Source organism: Tamandua tetradactyla, chromosome 7 (genome assembly GCF_023851605.1).
Source record: "Tamandua tetradactyla isolate mTamTet1 chromosome 7, mTamTet1.pri, whole genome shotgun sequence".
Classification (NCBI taxonomy): Eukaryota; Metazoa; Chordata; class Mammalia; order Pilosa; family Myrmecophagidae; genus Tamandua; species Tamandua tetradactyla.
The window spans coordinates 116,155,104-116,172,527 of record NC_135333.1 but is presented as its reverse complement, the minus strand read 5'-3'; the positions used below and the strand labels follow the sequence as shown (position 1 = coordinate 116,172,527).

The 17,424-nt window shown below is 38.8% G+C and overlaps 2 long non-coding RNA genes across 2 annotated transcripts in view; both read right to left on the bottom strand.

Moving 5' to 3' along the window:
* LOC143689996 (uncharacterized) overlaps positions 1-8,194 on the bottom strand; it is a 31,017-nt gene extending 22,823 nt beyond the window's left edge. Inside the window, exon 1 of the long non-coding RNA XR_013178987.1 lies at positions 8,014-8,194. This is a non-coding gene — a long non-coding RNA (uncharacterized LOC143689996). The remainder of the gene's footprint in view (positions 1-8,013) is intronic.
* Positions 1-17,424, bottom strand: part of LOC143689995 (uncharacterized) — a 192,774-nt gene that overhangs the window by 155,996 nt on the left and 19,354 nt on the right. The window lies entirely within an intron of this gene.

Here is a 17,424-nt window from a genome sequence, read left to right as displayed (position 1 = left end):
TCATGAAAAGCCCAATCATATGTTTTGGCTAAAATGTCATTTATTTTATTAAAATGTCATATACCTTTAGTGGAAATAAAAGTCATCAGAAATAGGAAGATCTCGACCAAAAGGGGAAAGAGTGAAATGAGACAAAATAAAGTGTCAATGGCTGAGAGATCCCAGAGTCGAGAGGTTATCCTAGAGGTTTTCTTACACATTAAATAGATATCACCTTGTTAGTTAAGGTGTAACAGAGAGGCTGGAGGGAACTGCCTGAAAATGTAGAGCTGTGTTCCAGTAGCCTTGTTTCTTGATGATGATTGTATAGTGATGTAGCTTTCACAGTCTGTGTGATTATGAAAACCTTGTGTCTGATGCTCATTTTATCTACCTTGTCAACAGACGAGTAGAACATATGGAATAAAAATAAATAATAGGGGGAAATTTTTAAAATAAATTTAGTTTGAAATGCTAGTGATCAATGAAAGGGAGGGGTAAGGGGTATGGTATATATGAATTTTTTTGTTTTCTTTTTATTTCTTTTTCTGAACAGATGTAAATGTTCCAAGAAATGATCATGATGATGAATATGCAACTATGTGATGATATTGTGAATTACTGATTATATATGTAGAATGGAATGATCAAAAATTAAGAATGTGGGCGGGCCGCGGTGGCTCAGCGGGCAAAGTGCTTGCCTGCTATGCCGGAGGACCTCGGTTCGATTCCCGGCCCCAGCCCATGTAACAAAAAACGGAAAAACAAAATACAATAAAACAAGAAAATGTTTAAAAATGTTTCCCTTTCTTCCTTCCTTCCTTCCTTCTATCCTTCCTTCCTTCTCTCTGTCTTTCCTTTAAAAAAAAAAAAAAAAAATTAAGAATGTCTGTGTTTGGTGGGGTTTTTTTGGTATTAAAAAAATAATTAGGGCGGGCCGCGGTGGCTCAGCGGGCAAAGTGCTTGCCTGCTATGCCGGAGGACCTCGGTTCGATTCCCGGCCCCAGCCCATGTAACAAAAACAAAGAAACAAATTACAATAAAACAAGAAAATGTTTAAAGATGTTTCCCTTTCTTCCTTCCTTCCTTCCTTCTATCCTTCCTTCCTTCTCTCTGTCTTTCCTTTAAAAAAAAAAAAAAAAAAAAAAAAAATAATTAAAAAAAAAGAAATAGGAAGAGTGTTGGGTTGTGGTGCCAACTCTGCTACTACAGGGTAAAACTGGACACATGACAGACTAAGGCAGGGCTCAGTTTTATTGACTGAAAAGGGTCAATAAAACTTGCCTTGTCAAACGCACAGAACTTCTTCAATACACAATTAAGGCAATCAACATAAAATTCTCTGATAATATTCTACATCCCATGGCTTAGAAATTATGTTACGAAAGGATGCACAATATTTTGGAAAGCAAGATAGCACTAGACACAAAATCCACACATGGGAATGATCCTAAAAGTAGATTCAAAATAAGGGGAAAAAAATTCAATGTGTTCATAGCAGCAGTGGTTTAAAATAATCATAATCTGGAAATAACCTAATCGTCCCACAATAAAATAGATTTAACAAAATGTTGCACTATTTTATAATCATTAAAATAAAACTTAAGAAAAACAATGAAAATCAAACAGTATGAAAATAATATTTAGAGTAAAATGAATTAGGGAGAAATAGAAATCCAATATTCCCTATGAACAATTAATAGAATTATGTAAAATAATCATGCAAGACTAAGATAAGAAAAACTGTGAAAATAATTGTATAATGGCCAGAGTGCCTTTATTGAACCTTAGCCTAGTGTAAAGCTAATTTAAGCAGAAAAGTAGCTTCATAAACACTATCAGATAGTTACTAGAATCATTAGGAGGTCTGGAGAAACACATGGAGTCTAAGCTTCCAGGAACAATGCCAAAAGTTCTGCCACGGGATGATGTGGTGAGAAAGCCACCACCACTGCCATCAGAGCTGCTGAGCATTAAATGTGAAAATGTGAATAAATGCAACTGCAAGTGCTCCCAGTAAAATGTGCCTTTGTATCAGAATTCAATCATGCAACCGTTGCCTGCCACCCTCACCTTTAACCTGTATTCTTCTGCAGCCAATATATGCCCCAAAATGAAAGCCCCTGTTTTAACATATCGCTCATCTCCAGACTCAAGTCTTGTGAAAGTTCTAGAATTGGCAGAGCCTGTGTCACTAGCCTATTTCCTGGCTACAGGGGGCTGAGAAAGTAAAGCCCAGTGTCATCGTGGGGACCACACACAGCATCCTAGTTAATTCTCATAAAAAATGGTTAACATTATTATCTGGATTTTACAAATAGAGAAATTGTGATTTACCAATTGTAATCAACTGTAGATTCTTTGGGATTTTTCTATATAGGCAATCATGACATCAGCAAATACTGAGCAAGGGAAATCATGAAAGGCAAGGGAAGGAGGAGGTCATCTGGGCCTGGGAATCCAACCTCAGTGACCCCTAAACATTTTGTCCACAAGCACCTTTAAAGGATTTGCAAGTGTTCTCACACATTTTTTAATTGACATTTAAGTTTAGGTAGTTGCAAAGGATATAACTTCCAGCACATTATAATATTGACATTTTAAATAGAACTGCTATTTCACTCTTTTAAATGTATCCAATGGAGTCTAAATGCCATGGCAATTTGACACCCACCATCACACATTTTTAAAAGACAAGATATTTTAAAGTTAAATGTTTTACAAAATTCCTTTTTCTCCTTGAGCTTGTATTAACAACACATTCTACGCCCCCACAGAATTTTATCCTAATATATTTTATGTTTGAAATTTTTATTGATTACTATATTATATTCGTCTGCAACAAAATTATGCATATAATCTAAATTTTTCCTGTAACTGTAAAGCTGTTAAGTGCTAAAAATTTACTTCTAATTCAGTTATTATTATAATTGTTATTTATTCATTATTGATCAAAATAATATGAGTAAATTATAAATTTTAACAAATATCAAACAGAACTATATTATTAAAAATGCATCTCACAGATGGAACTTTTTCCCAATTAGTTTGTGTATCCCAGGATGAATATTACTTATTGATATAGAGTTCAGCACCAATACTATTTCCAGTTTTTCTGTTTATAACTATAAGCATTGAGAAAATGTTTTCAAATACATTAGTTGATAGAAATGGAAAACTTTTGTTTTTGCAATGTCACTCAATTCTTGAACTCCATTTATGTCATACATTTAAGAGCATCACTTAATCATATATTATCAAAAAAGTAATGATCTATCAGTTAGCAAAGATTTAGAAACCACTTGATTTAGAAAAGGAGTGGTTATAAATCATTAGAGTCACCCACTTTCCTAACATTAGCACAATATTTCAAATATACCACTGTTTGATTTCCTAAGGCATTTTACCCATCAGTGTAATGCATCTGTTTGGCATGGATGAGAGATATGCTTTTCCTTCTTAAAGAAAAGAAGTAGGGTAATTGTGAATGGAGAGATTGGAAAAGAAAACCACTCAGTCTCATAAATTACTGACTGGTTCTAAATAAATTTAGGAATTGAGGATCTGGAAATGTACTCTTTTTTAACTTTCTGTAACTGTCTGATGCCCCTGGGCACGTACCCCACTTTTAAGATTATTGGTGTAACCCAGTTTACTGGATATGTCTAATTCAGAGCCAAATAGTGCAACCAATCTAATTCAATAACTTTTAATAACTGGTTACAAAGTAGCAAGTTGTAAAAGTGTACAACAAAGGATAAAGGATATGGCTTGGGCCCTCCCAGAGTGAAGTAGCTAAAAAGCTATAAGAGGACGAATAGGGGTAGGTAGGGCCATTGGATGATGACATCAAGACTCAGTAGAGAGGATGACCCCGACGCAATCCTGAGTTCTTCAGTGTGTGACGGGGAAGTCTGAAAATGAGGATGGTAAAAGCTGCTCTGCATTTGAACATACACTGGGCGGGTCATGAACAACCTCTCCTTACAGCCCTACAAGAGAATAAGAATCTACAAGACAGAGAGAGTTAAGGCAGGAAAGTAAAGGGCAAACTGGTGTGAACTTGAGGGACTATGTCAATTATGGACCAAAAGTCTCGTAGCTTTGCTTTTCTTGACTCTTGCAACTTTATCTCCCTAGGGAACTCTGCTCAGCAGAAAGATGGCTTGGCCAACGTATTCTTAGGTTTTCCTGGTCTAAAAAACATCCTTGGAGGCTAGGATAGCAGTCATAAATGTCAGGACCTTCTCATTTATCTTCAGGAAATGGAGAAGCCGACACTGTTGAACGGGGAATTCGGCTGTAGGTGATGTAAGATCACGGTGGTGGCCACCATCTCAGCACTGAGAGGCCAGGGTTCCTGGAACCCGAGGAAAGGAGAAAAATCCGAATTTTAAGTTCCATATATAGCCCCTCCCAAAGGGAAAAGGAGGCCTCAGTAAATCCCTGGGGATTTGAGATAATGTTAATGATTTCAATGCAATGCTTTGAAAAATGAAACATTTTATTTCCCTGGTAATTGGATGTATTTTACCAAAAGCTCTTGACGTAAGTACTGAAAAATGAAAACACAACTAGTGGAATTCCAGGCCACACCACAGCTGCCAGGGAAGCCATCCAGTCCCCCAGGAAGGACTCATGTGATTGTAGTGGAGAAAAAGAGAAAAAATATTCTTGACAGTTTATTTCTCTGTGGGAACAAGAGACAAAATATTCAATTGAGAGATGTTGTTTTTGTGTGGAGACATGGAAATGGGAGTAAAACAAAATTTTCGACAGAAGGTATTTTTATTTTAATTAACATTGTATTAAGTTGGGTTATACTGCCATCTGGTGGTCATTGTAGAACTGTGCAGTGACCCGAGTAAGACAACATCTAAATATAAAATCAGAAAGAGACAACAGGCAAAGGTGAACTTTCATTTGTATTGCCTTGGAATTAACTGAATTAAGTTCTACCTTGACACATTTCATGAGCTTCTCTGGCAACATCAAAGAAGACATATAGTCAATTGCTTTGATCTCAGTGAATATATACCTGATATGACTGATTTTCCACAGCACTAGCTCCTTTGAAATCAGCACAGCAGTAAAGAGCACAAGCTATAAAGGCAGGCTGTCCAGGTTTGAATCCCAATTTGGCCTCTGGAAAATCTTGTGAAAATTATTTAATAACAGTGCCTAACTCAGAGGGTAATTGTAAGGATTAAGCTAATTTAAAACGTAAGTTGTAACAGTACTTGGCACATAGTGAGTGACCAATAAGTGTTAACTATTACTCCTTCAAGGGCTTGACCATACATTTGTTAAACTCAATGGGATAACAGGAGAAAAAAATAAAGGTAAACACTCCCCACCCCCTTCTTCACTCTTGCCCATAGAGGAGAAATATGGTTCTGGTTGGTTGAATTCCAGGACACCAACTGGAGCCAGTGAGGAGTAGACAGAAAAATACAATTTAAACAGGTCTTTGCTAGTGAGTGTCACTGATCATTTTATGCTGGTTATCTTGGGTGTGATATTTCATCAGAGGCCTTAACGGATGGCCTTGGCTTAGGAAGAAACCACTTTAAAAACCTCCAATGCCTTCCCACCTTGCACAAGGGCCCCCTGTGATCTGGCCTCCAGCCACCTCTCTGTTCTTAGCCACCCTCACTTTCCCTCTTGCTCACCGCCCTCCACCTACAGTGGAGGTGTTCCTCACACAGGCAAGCATGCTCTGCCTCAGGTGTTTTACATCTGCTGCTCCTCCTGCCTAGATACCCACGTGGCTGCTCCTTCAGTTCCTTCAGCTCACTTCTTAAATGTCACCTCCTCAGAGAAGTCCACCCTGGTCAAACCATCATAAAGAAAACATCACATTCAATCTAACTCTGCCTTTCTTCAAAGCACTTAGCCGTATTTATACATTTGCTTGTGTGTTTTTTACTGTCTCTCTTCCCTCACTGGAATGTAATCTATAGGAGGGCAGGATCTTTATTTTGTTCCTCCTAACAAGGCCAAGCTCAAACCTTTACCCTTTTGTCTGAACTTCTGGCAAGGCCAGATCAGAACCTACAACTTCTGCCTTCTTTACCCCATGATTGATTAGCTAAGATTAGAACAGTCTGTCCCTCTAAAGCTAGATAGCCACAGTGAAAAGCATTTCTTGCTACAGTAACTGACTGAGACTTCCTCGTTTGCAAAACAACTGTAGGTGCAAATCACCACATCTGCAACCGGCTCACTGCTCCCTGTGAAAGTCTGGTCAAAACCACCTGCTGAGACATTCCGATCTTTACATCTGGGCTGCTCCCCCTGTTACTATAGTTTGAATAGAATCAATCTCCTTACTTATCTGATTGTTGTGCTTGACAACTCCTATATCTCCATCATATAAAATTATACTCGGTACATAAATTTATCAGGATTCAATAATATTTTATTGAATCAATGAACTATGAAGAGTTTTCCAGGCAATCCTGCCCAGCTTACTGGAGTATTTCACTAAAGGCCTGGGTAATAATAAAGAATTACTTGGCTTTTACTTTTTCTTCTCCAGTACACATATACCCCTTAGGGTCCCTAAGGCTGGAGAAGGATGATAGTATATTAATAATGCCTCATTATTTCACCTTTCCAGAAAGACCAACACAAATAAGGGACAGAGAAATGCACTTTAAATATTCCAGGAGAATAGAGGTATATACATGATGTACCATAAGAAGTGCTCAAAAGAGACATACTTAGTTTATATGTAATCCGTTTCTGTTAAATACCTGAAACAGGCCTTTAGGACTTACAAAACTCCCAAGTGTTCAGTACTGGGAATGGAGAGCAGGAGGAAGACACAAGCTTATGGAATCTATAAAAACTAAGAACTCCCTGTCTGTCTTGAATCTGCTCTTCAACTTTGACTTCAGCCTCAACCTTTAGCTAAATATCGATGTCAGCATCAATTTCTGGTTTTGCTGAACCTCTGCACGGACAAAGACAATTATCTCATAGATACCGTCATAGCTAGTCAGCCTAACAACAACAACACACACAAGCCATGTCATTCAGAAACGTTGCCAGCTCTCACATAAGCATTCTGTTGAAAGAATAAATTCTGCAAGGATTAATGATTGTGAAGTCCATTCCTTTTGGTATTAAAATAAGTAAGACCTTTCAAACAGTTCAATAAACAGATTGACAAATATGAAGAGAGTGCATTAGCTAGATGAATTTAGAAAGACTATTTTATCACTTTCGAGCCAACAAACATTTTTAAAAGTTTTAAATAATAGTAATAAAAGGATAGATAACCAAGATTAATATTGGTAGAATTGTTTGGTGTTCCAACATGCATTACATTAAACAAAATCATCTTTAACAATCATATTTAATTTTTACTCTTTAAATTGCATATAATGTACAGGTCTTTTGTGGAAAATAAAAAATCCTATTTCCTCTTGGGAGTACTTCACTTCAGATAAGGAGATTACAAACAGTATGTCAACTCTTCCATTTCAAAACTTAATGAAAAGGAAGAATACCCAAATCACGTAAGCCCTATTTCAGGTATTTATCAAACACATCTGCACTCACATACAAATCAGGTTGTGTGTGTGAGTGTGTGTGTGTGCGTGTGTGTGTGTGTACTTCTAGCACCAATCAAGCCATAATAAAGCATATGAAGGATATGAATAAAACAGAAAAGTGATAGAGGAACACGTTGTGGCATATTGAAAAAACACACTGTGTTTCTGCTTAATCAGACTTCACACCTACAGACTTTACAGGAATAAGTTCTGCCTTATAGTTTTGAGTCTGTTGAAGCTAAAACATAAACAAAAAGTGGGTTGCACAGAGAGATTTGGAGAGTGAATAAAGAAGTTTTTGCAAAGTCTCCTTGGGGGAATGGGGAGAAAGGGGACAATATTTAACTTCCCTATTTGGAGAATTTCTGATATTCTAGCAAGCAGTGATGCTATTAAATATTCTGCTTCAGATCTTACAAGAGTGTATCAGAAACCTGGAAAGAAAGGTGGGTTCATAATAAATTCATCTTACTCTGCTTTTCTTGCGTTCAGAGAAATTTCTGGGTCTCAGGCAGCTAATAACATCTTGAAGTTGGCTGAAGATTTTATAAACTGTAAAAGCAATGAGGAAATTCACACAACTGTAACCATTATATTTGGCTCATGACTTCCAGTTATTTGTTCAAAGAGTAATCAAACACAGAGTAATTAACAGAATTACTGGCTGAAAAGGGAAAAACAGTGAGCAACTGTCACCATTCTTCTGTCTGTCACAAGAGATACTTTGGAAGTTCTTTGTTGTGTAATTGCATTCTAACAAAATGGAGTAACAGCTCTTCCTTGTTTGTAAAAAGCACAGGGACTAATGCTGAGGAGCTGGGAATGTAAAGGGGCAGGGAAGAGTGGAAAACGAATACACTTTAGGATATGTATTTTGAAAATTCCTTTCAATATAGAGGTAAAAAGGAACCAAAAAGAAAAAGCCATAGTAAATATCTGGATAAATTTATCTGAAGTCCATGAAAGAGCCATGAGCTAGAAATCAAAATTTGGAGATTTTAATCAGTAGCTGAAACCTTGGCTGTGGAAGAAGTCACCATGAGAAGGTGTACCAGGAAAGGAACTACCAGCACTCGCCCCAGAGGGCGGAGGCAGGAGAGACGCCTTCCAGGTGTCGGGCTCCTCTCTCTATTCACTCACACCCAGAGAGGAGTGACTCATTTCACTGGTGAGGTTGGAGAAGGAATGAGGAATCCAGCTCACTCCTTTCTGGGCCTAGTATTTTCAAGATCTCCCTGCACTCACAAAGGGATCTCTCTTTGTTTCCTCTTCCCCCTTCCCAGGGTAGGCTCCGGGATTTTAATTCAGTGCGGAAATAGGAGAAAGCCTGGTTCAGCCACAGGTCCAGCTGCCTTCTCTAACCGCCGCTATCAGACAATGTGGCTACATCCATCTCCATCCATCTAGCTATTCTGGGTTCACTTCAGTTGGCTTCAAACCCCAAGGAGTGTAAAAAGCCACGTGACTATTGCTTATAAACTTCAACTCAACTACATGACAAGGAAAACAACGCTGGGGGCAACACTGATAGGACTACCCCCATGCCCCTAGAGAAATCGGAGCCATGGGAGGTTACAACACTTGCCCAGTATCACCTATGTTACAAGAGAGGAAGCCAGGACTTGAACCCAAATCTGTCTGATTCCAGAATGTAGCTTTCACCACTTTATCACACTCCTTACGGTTAAGAGAATGCTCTGAATCTGCACCCTACTGCTGTCAGGTTGCTTCTGTGGGTTTTCCACTCTGGTCCCTTACCTCACCCCCAGAGATCAGGAACAATCTCTGCCTTTCCTAAGATCACATCCTCGCATTGCCCCAGATGTACACTTTGGACTTTTGCCTTCGTCTCTTTAGTTCTGGTCCCCCACACCTGTGCAGAATCCCAGCCTCCAGGTTCTAAAATGCAGTTTTGATCTTGGCATGCACTCAACTGAGGGCTTGAAGCCCTACTCCTGAGGGCAGTCAGGCCCTGCTACCTGCCAGTGGATCTTCCTGATGACCTCTGTCTGTCTGCTGGATGGCCAGGCGTCACGCATCCCTGAGCACCCGGTCTTATGTCTTCTACCTGACGGCTGCTGCCCCAGCTGCTTTGCATTCCCACCAACCATTGCCTGGGCCGGTACTAATGTCTGTCAAGAAAACACTAGGATACCACCTTCTTCCATCAAAGTAGATGTCTTCTCCTAGCCTGAAACGATGGCCTTTCCCCAGCACGTCCCCAACCCAGTAAGCAGGTCTAATTCTAGAGGCTGACACTTTGTGGTTTGTCCAATCCCTAAACCAGGCCCAGTTATCGAGGAACAGATGCCACTACATTGAGCAAACATAGCTTTCATTGAGGGTGGGAAGTGACACCTAGCCAAATCATTAAATCAACAGAAATACTCTAAATATTGCATCTAGATCAGAAAAGGTGTAAGCTGCACTGAAGGAAAGATCATCCATCTAGCATAACTAACAGAAGGAAAGCTGCCCAACCTTCCCCTGAGGACTCTCAGAGATGGGGCGCTCACTGCTATTTAGTGGGAGCAAAAGTCTTCCTCTTCAGCAGCCAAAATCTGTCTATTTATAAACTCCACTCACTGGGGGTGGATCTGTGTCATCAGCGACAAGTAACACTCCTGCTCCCTCTTCCATCAGGCGAGAGCTGTCAGAATACCCCCATCAAATGAATGGCGTAGCGAAACCCCTGAGGGTAGGCTGTCCTCACGCACCTCCAAAGCCAGACTGGTGGCAGGTACAGCTGCCCTACCAGCTGGAGAAAAGTGTTAGAGTCCGGTAAATGTCTTTTTCACTGTTCTATCCCCAAGAACAGAATCTGTAACAATTTTTAAAAGGACTATAGGTTTTAAAAGAAAAAAAGCAGGGAAGAAATTAAAGAAGTTTGGAAATTAGGAAGAAAAGGGTATTAAGAATTAATAGGGTGGGCCATGGTGGCTCAGCAGGCAGAGTTCTCGCCTGCCATGCCAGAGACCCGGGTTCGATTCCCAGTGCCTGACCATGCGAAAAAATAAAAAAATTTTAAAAAAGAAAAAAGAATTAATAACCAAAACTTGTAAATAAGGCACAAAGACTCCTAGTATGACTTTGTGTGACAAGCCCACCTATGGTCATCAGACTCTCTAGGGATTATAGTACTGCTTGGCTTGCTATTTATTATTGATTAGGGCCAGACTCTAAGTTAGTTGTTTATTTGAAAAATATTGGTAAATTGCAAATGATTTTCTGTCTAGCAGAAAAGATAATGCCAACGTTTGGGGATTTATTGTCCTGTAGGATGTTAACCAGTTTTGGTTCTAATTTTATAAGCTGATTACAGGCTTTTCTTTTTCTCTATCAAATATCCCATTCTCTCCTATCCTGATAGTGCCCCCATTAGTGAGTTAAATAAATCTTTTACATATACTCATATTATGATATATGAGGGTTTTTTTTTAAGCTGTTTGAAAAGTATGGCTTGATGGAAGAAGGAAAAGAAGAAGGAAATTTCTCATCTGATTACTCAGGATAATAACCCCATCACTTCCCTTAAAACCTCTCCTCTCCCTTCTCTGCCCCACTCCCACTTGCAGGCTCCTTCTAGTAAACCCACCAAACAAATTCAAGAGTAATATAAAAAGCATTGTCTAACTGAAGCCCTAGCCATGACACAAAGAGCCCCTGAAATTCCCAATTTCAGTAAAGATTCTTACTGCCTAACGGATAAAGAAGAAATCTCAGAAAAATTCAAAAAGCATAACTTGTCCTCTGGGTTGGAGTCACCCCATATGTTAAAGGGGATCAGAGAACCCCAAAAGTTTGTGTCTAATTGCAGCCCTGGGCATTTCCCTGAGGTCCCAAGGGAGCCCAGGCTGGGCCTGGGGAAAAGGCTGTGTGAGCAGGGCCCGGGGTCACCCACCCAGCAGGGCTTCCACCAGGAAGGGCTCAACCTGTGGCTTCACTGATACCACACTTCTGAGTAAGATTTTATTTGAAACAAAGGATTTTATCATGTTTTGATCTCCATATATATATTTGAAATGTTTATGACATTCCAATGCTTCTGATATTACTCTTTTAGCATTAGACTTTTCAATGTCGTATAATAATTTCACTTGAATAATGGACTGCATGTCGAGTACTTTTAATACACAAAGAAAATCGGCACATCTATAAGTAAAATGACCAATATCGTATTTTGTTACACGGTATCATAACTGGACCGATAACTTGCAAACTTATTTAAAATACTTTACTTTTATGTGGCATTTATGTACCATTTCAATTATTTATGTGTAGCCCTATAACACTGCATCAACCTACTTTGCCAGTTTGTAAATGCGAGGTATGCCTGATGTTGAAAAAAGAAAAGCTCGCTAATGACCGATATCATTGGTGAAAATGTTCAAGAATAGTAGAGCATTGGGGGAGGATCAGCCCTTACCAGGGTCCCGTGCCTGCTGTGTCATTGCCGTCAAGTTGCAGAGCAGGACCACCGTACCCCCACCCCCAAGGCCCCAAGCAATATACCGTGTGCTGTCACTCAAATAAAGCGGTATCTGAGAGACAAGGAAACACCACGGTCAAACTGAAACCAATTAATAACTCAAGTCTTTCCTTTCACCTATCCTTATTGCCTCCTCTTCAAGTTGGTCCCTCTGTCTCGTTGTTGCTGCTATGTATCTGTTTGGTCAGTAAAAACTTCCTAAGCTGGGGTTTTTTCTGACTATATAAATTTGGGGGCAAATGTGTATTCCTTAGGATTAGCCCGACCTGCAAGTGATGTAAAACCCAAATAAATGCAAACGTTAATTTTCTCTCCCTTAAGCATAAGCAGCCTATGAGTAAACAGAGGCTCCACAATTATCAGGACAAGTTCCTTCCGTCTTTTTACATGTCCATCCTTAACATGTGGTTTCTATATTACCTCCTGGTTGAAGATATCTTTCCATCTCCAGTGAACATGTCCTCCTTCTGGCCAGGAGGGAAGAGGAAAAGGGAAAAGAAGGGCACTCCCATTCTCCCATCTAAGGGCATCGTCCGGCAGAGGCAACGAACACTTCTATTCACATACTCTTGGCCAGAACTTAGCCTTCCGGCCATAATAGCAGCAGTAGCAGCTGGGAAATTGTCTTTAGGTCAGCAGCCAATGACCTGCCAACACTTGAGGGTTCTGCTCCTGAGGAAAAAGGGAAGATGGACGTTAAGGACTAACTTGCAGTCTGTACCACAGGCTGTCCCTTTGGCCACCCAACTTTCCATATGCATGCTTCCTCTCTCCAAAGGACACACAAACCTCTGTTGGGGAAAGATAAAAACAAAATCTCATGCCAATCCATAACATCTCTCACCAAAAATAGAAGAAAAAAAAACAGTTTTATTATGAATAAGCATTAAGCCAGAATGTGACCAGCCACCCACTAAAGAGATTGCAAGCATAGAAAGAAATCTCACTGTTAGTCATAAGGAGAGACACCTAAAGAGATATCATCCCACTCCAAGACAGATGTCAGGGTCACCAGCAAAATAATGACTCACAAATGCTCTGTGGGGAGACGTTTTACAGTGGGTATCAGTTCCCCAAAGTCAGTGGGTCTCAATCCATGGGAGATGTTCTACACACAGCAGCCCTCTCTCGTGTTCATGTGCTGCCACGGTGCAGGAACCCTGTTCTCTCCCAGCCAGGGACAGATATACCACCAGGGTGTGAGTTGGATATCATAAAAGATGCCCACCAGTGTCAACTGTCTCCAGTAAATATTTAGATATGCTCAGGGCACTAAGGTCTGCAGGTCACACTGGGACTGCTCCCTACCACACTCACCTTTTTATACAGTGAGGCAGACATATCTGGTATATATGTGTTCTCATGGTAAACCATAATGAGTCCTCAAGTAAGAGCACTTGACAGCACAATTTGTCACATTTATTTGATTGTAAATCTCTCTGGTAATTGGGGGGGACTTTATGCTTGGTTACTGTCTTTATCCAAAAGAATGAAAAAACTCAGATCTCTATGTTTTAGTTTGCTAATGGTGTCAGAATGCAATATGCCAGAAATGGAATGACTTTTATAAAGGGGATTTACTGAGTTACAAGTTTACAGTTCTAAGACCATAAAAATGTCCAAACTAAGGCATCCAGAAAAGGATACCTTGACTCAAGAAAGGCCAAAGTCTGGAACACCTCTGTCAGCTTGAAATTTACTAGCTGGTATCTGCTGGTCTTTTGGCTTCTTGTTTCAAACGGCTTCCCCAGGGGCATTTCCTTTCTGTATCTCCAACCATCTCTATCTGTGTCAGCTCTGAACTCTTTCTCTCTCTGTCAACTCCCTCAAAGACTCCAGTAAACCAGTTAGGACTAATTAGGCCGCTGGGTCCAGAACACCTCTGTCAGCTGGGAAGGCACAATATCCACTAGCTTACTCTTCTCGTTCCATAAGACTTCCCTACATTTTCCTTCTGCATCTCCAAAGATCTCTAGCTGTGTGACTCTGTCAGCTCTGTTGGCCCTTTCCAAAATGGCTCCCTCTTAAAGGGTTCCAGTAAGTGACCCACCTTGAATGGGTGGAGACACATCTCCATGGAAACCACCTAAGCAACAGTTATCACCCACAACTGGGTAAGTCATATCTCCATGGAAACAATAAAAAAGATCCCACCCAGCAATACTGAATGAAGATTAAAAGACACGGCTTTTCTGGGGTACATCATAGCTTCAAACTTCAACACTTTTACTTAGTGGTCAGGGATTCACCTTTAAACTCCTAGGAAGAAATACCATTAGGAGGAAGCAGTGTCTCTAGGTTATAAGAGAAGGAGTGGAGCCTGGATTGATGAAATTTTACTCCACAAACTTAGAAACCTAGAATGGGGGAGGAAAGGCTATACAACAAAAATCATCTAAAAATAGCATAATAATAGAGAATCATTAAATGCACTCCTATAGGATCAGGTGCAAGAAAATGATTCCCACAGTCACCTCTATGACCTAATATAGACTAGAGTACCTGAACAGTGCTATAGTGCTATATTGCAACAGAAAAGAGTGAAGTATAAGGAGTGGAAAGGAATGCATTTAAGCAACTGCCATTACTTGATTCATCCCACAAATGTTTATTGAGCACATACTATGTGATGTACTGTTCTAGGTATCAAGTCTTTGGACTCACAGAGATAATATCCTGAAAAAAAGACAGGCAATAAATAGGGAATTGCGTGCAAGTGATAAGTAGAATGAAGAAAAATATTTCACAGACAATATTATCATCTACATTTTTTAAAAAACATAGCTTTTTCTTTCTCTTTTTCTCTTTTGCTCGCTTCTCTCTCTCTCCATCTTTATCTTTTCTTTTATTCTTTTTTAAATTATGTTACTAGATGATCTTAGCTAATTCTATATTCAGTGCTCTGGAATTCCCAGAAGAATGTGCCATGATATTATAGACTTCCATGAACACCTGAGGATCCTTGGCTAACAGTTCATAATTAAGAAGAGATAAGAGACAGAAAAGCTGAGAAATTTTGCAGAGAGAAATGCCCCAGGAGAAGCCAGCAAAGACCCATAGAAACTGAAGGAGCCAGAACCTGAAAACAATGAAACCTCAGAAAGAAGGATCAGCAGATGCTGCTATGTGCCTTCCCATGTAACAGGGGAGCTCCACATGCCATCAGACTTTCTTCAGAGAAGGTATCATCCTGTTGATGTCTAAATGGACATTTTCACAGCCTTAGAATTGTAAATTTGTAAACTTTTAAATCCCCATTGTAAAAGCCAACCCATTTCTGGTATATTTCATTCCAGCAACTTTAGCAAATTGAAACATCTTTGTACACAAAATTAAAAAGATTTAAAAGAATGCAAATTGAATGTAATGAATTCATAATACCATCAATTGATGTAATAAAAAATCACAAGGAAATAATTTGATATTGGAGAAAAGAATTAAATCTCAACAGTATCAAGTGTTTCAATACTAAACCAGTAATGGGTGAATGTATATGGCTTTCTCACAATCAATTAATTGACCACAAAATTACTCCCATGTACATCATCTTCAGTTTATTGATCATCAATCATTTTCTTGGTGATGTAGTTTTGTTTAGCCAAATTAATTTAAGTTCACATCGGTCATTACAATATTGTTCAAATATATTTTATGAAAGATGCTGAATGACTGCAAATTTTCTACTGACCTATCAAAACCCTCCCAACTCTCTAAGTAAATACAGATTGATCAACTCACAACTGTTAAATGGTGCCTTATGCTTCCAGCCCCTACTTCCTATCCCATGATGAAAATAGTCTTAATGTCAAGAGAACTTCTGAAAATTTGAGATGTAAATAACTCTGAGAGAAAAAAATCTGAGTTATTGATTGCCAACTTTCCTCATCTACTCTATAAAATCCTTAGTCCAGTTGTCTCTGCAGAATATCCACTTTTAAATTTTGAAATTTTACAAATTTCAAAATTTTGATATGCAATTTAACTAACAGTTGCCTTTTTCTTCTCCTTCACAATACCCAAGTTATTTGTTACTTACAGTCTTATACCTAGAGTTTCACGAATAACCTGGTTACTGTAGGTATCAAATATCCTACAATATATGAGCTGAGATCCTTGACCTCCTGTTCACCACATTATTTACTTTTCTATTTCTTCCCTATTGACATTCCCCCTTATCCAATGATTTATATAATTATGTTTTCCCACATAGTTCTTTTTTCTCTTTATTTCTCTTCTCCGAGTATTAAAATGCATGGCATAATTGACTGCACACCTTAATTGTTGAAAATATTAATATTTTCTAACAATGGTTATGTCTATCTCACTGTAGTTCCCTTCCTTCTTTCCTTCCTTCCTTCTCTATCCCTCCTATAGATTCATGCATATTATGCAGCAAGGAAGAATAGGTGACAGAGTGGGAGCTAAATTCAGATGCTGTCTGGGTGATTAAATATTGTGGCTGGCAATTCCTTCTGCAGTGACAGTTTGATGCCCTATATTTATACAGACTTTATTCTTCATCCTCCATGTACATTTAGTTAATAGTTAAGAATATACTTCACAATTCACCTACCCTCCATCTCTCCTTTCATCCCTTTTTTAAAAATATTTTCGTCTCTTTCTATGGTTGTGGATAGTGGAAAAGTCAGGTAGTAAATGTTGGCCATTGGATTTAGGAGAGAGATGATATTAAATATTTTATCACTTTTTATTTCTAATTTAATATCCTCTAGTTTATTAGAGAAAAAGAATCAATAGGTCTTTTTAAAGAGAAAAAATAGAATTAAGATTCATTGAGTGATATAAAATTTACAATAAAATTTAACTTTATCTCTGCTTTTGTTTTTGTTTAAAATATTGAATTCTTCATCAAAAAAAGGTCACTCTCTGCCTTGGAGTGCTTCAGTAAAAAAAAAAATTGTTCATGGCCATACATATGCACAGTTCTAACTTATCTATACTTGTCTTTGATTTTTAGTCTAAAGGAAATAAAATAGGAAAAATTACCTCAAAACAGAGTTCTTGGTAATTCTATCTGACTCAGTTACCTGCCAATGATCTTATAGGGCTGAAAATGATGGTGATTAAATGTACAAATATAAGAGTGTTTTTGTATGACAGCAAACAAATGACATCAACATTGCAAGGTCTTGAAAATGGGATGGTATACAGGGAAAAAATACAACCATTGCAAGCTAGGGTCTTTAGTCAACAGTAACATTGTAATATTCTTGCATTGAATGTAACAAAAGCAATACATCAAAACCAAACGTCAATAAGTGGGGGAGAGGTATGGGATTCCTTGTGGAATGTCCTCATACAGATGGTGATAACAAAGGCATGGCTTTGTGATTATACCGGGAACCACTGATGTTTTACTTAGATTGGGTAACG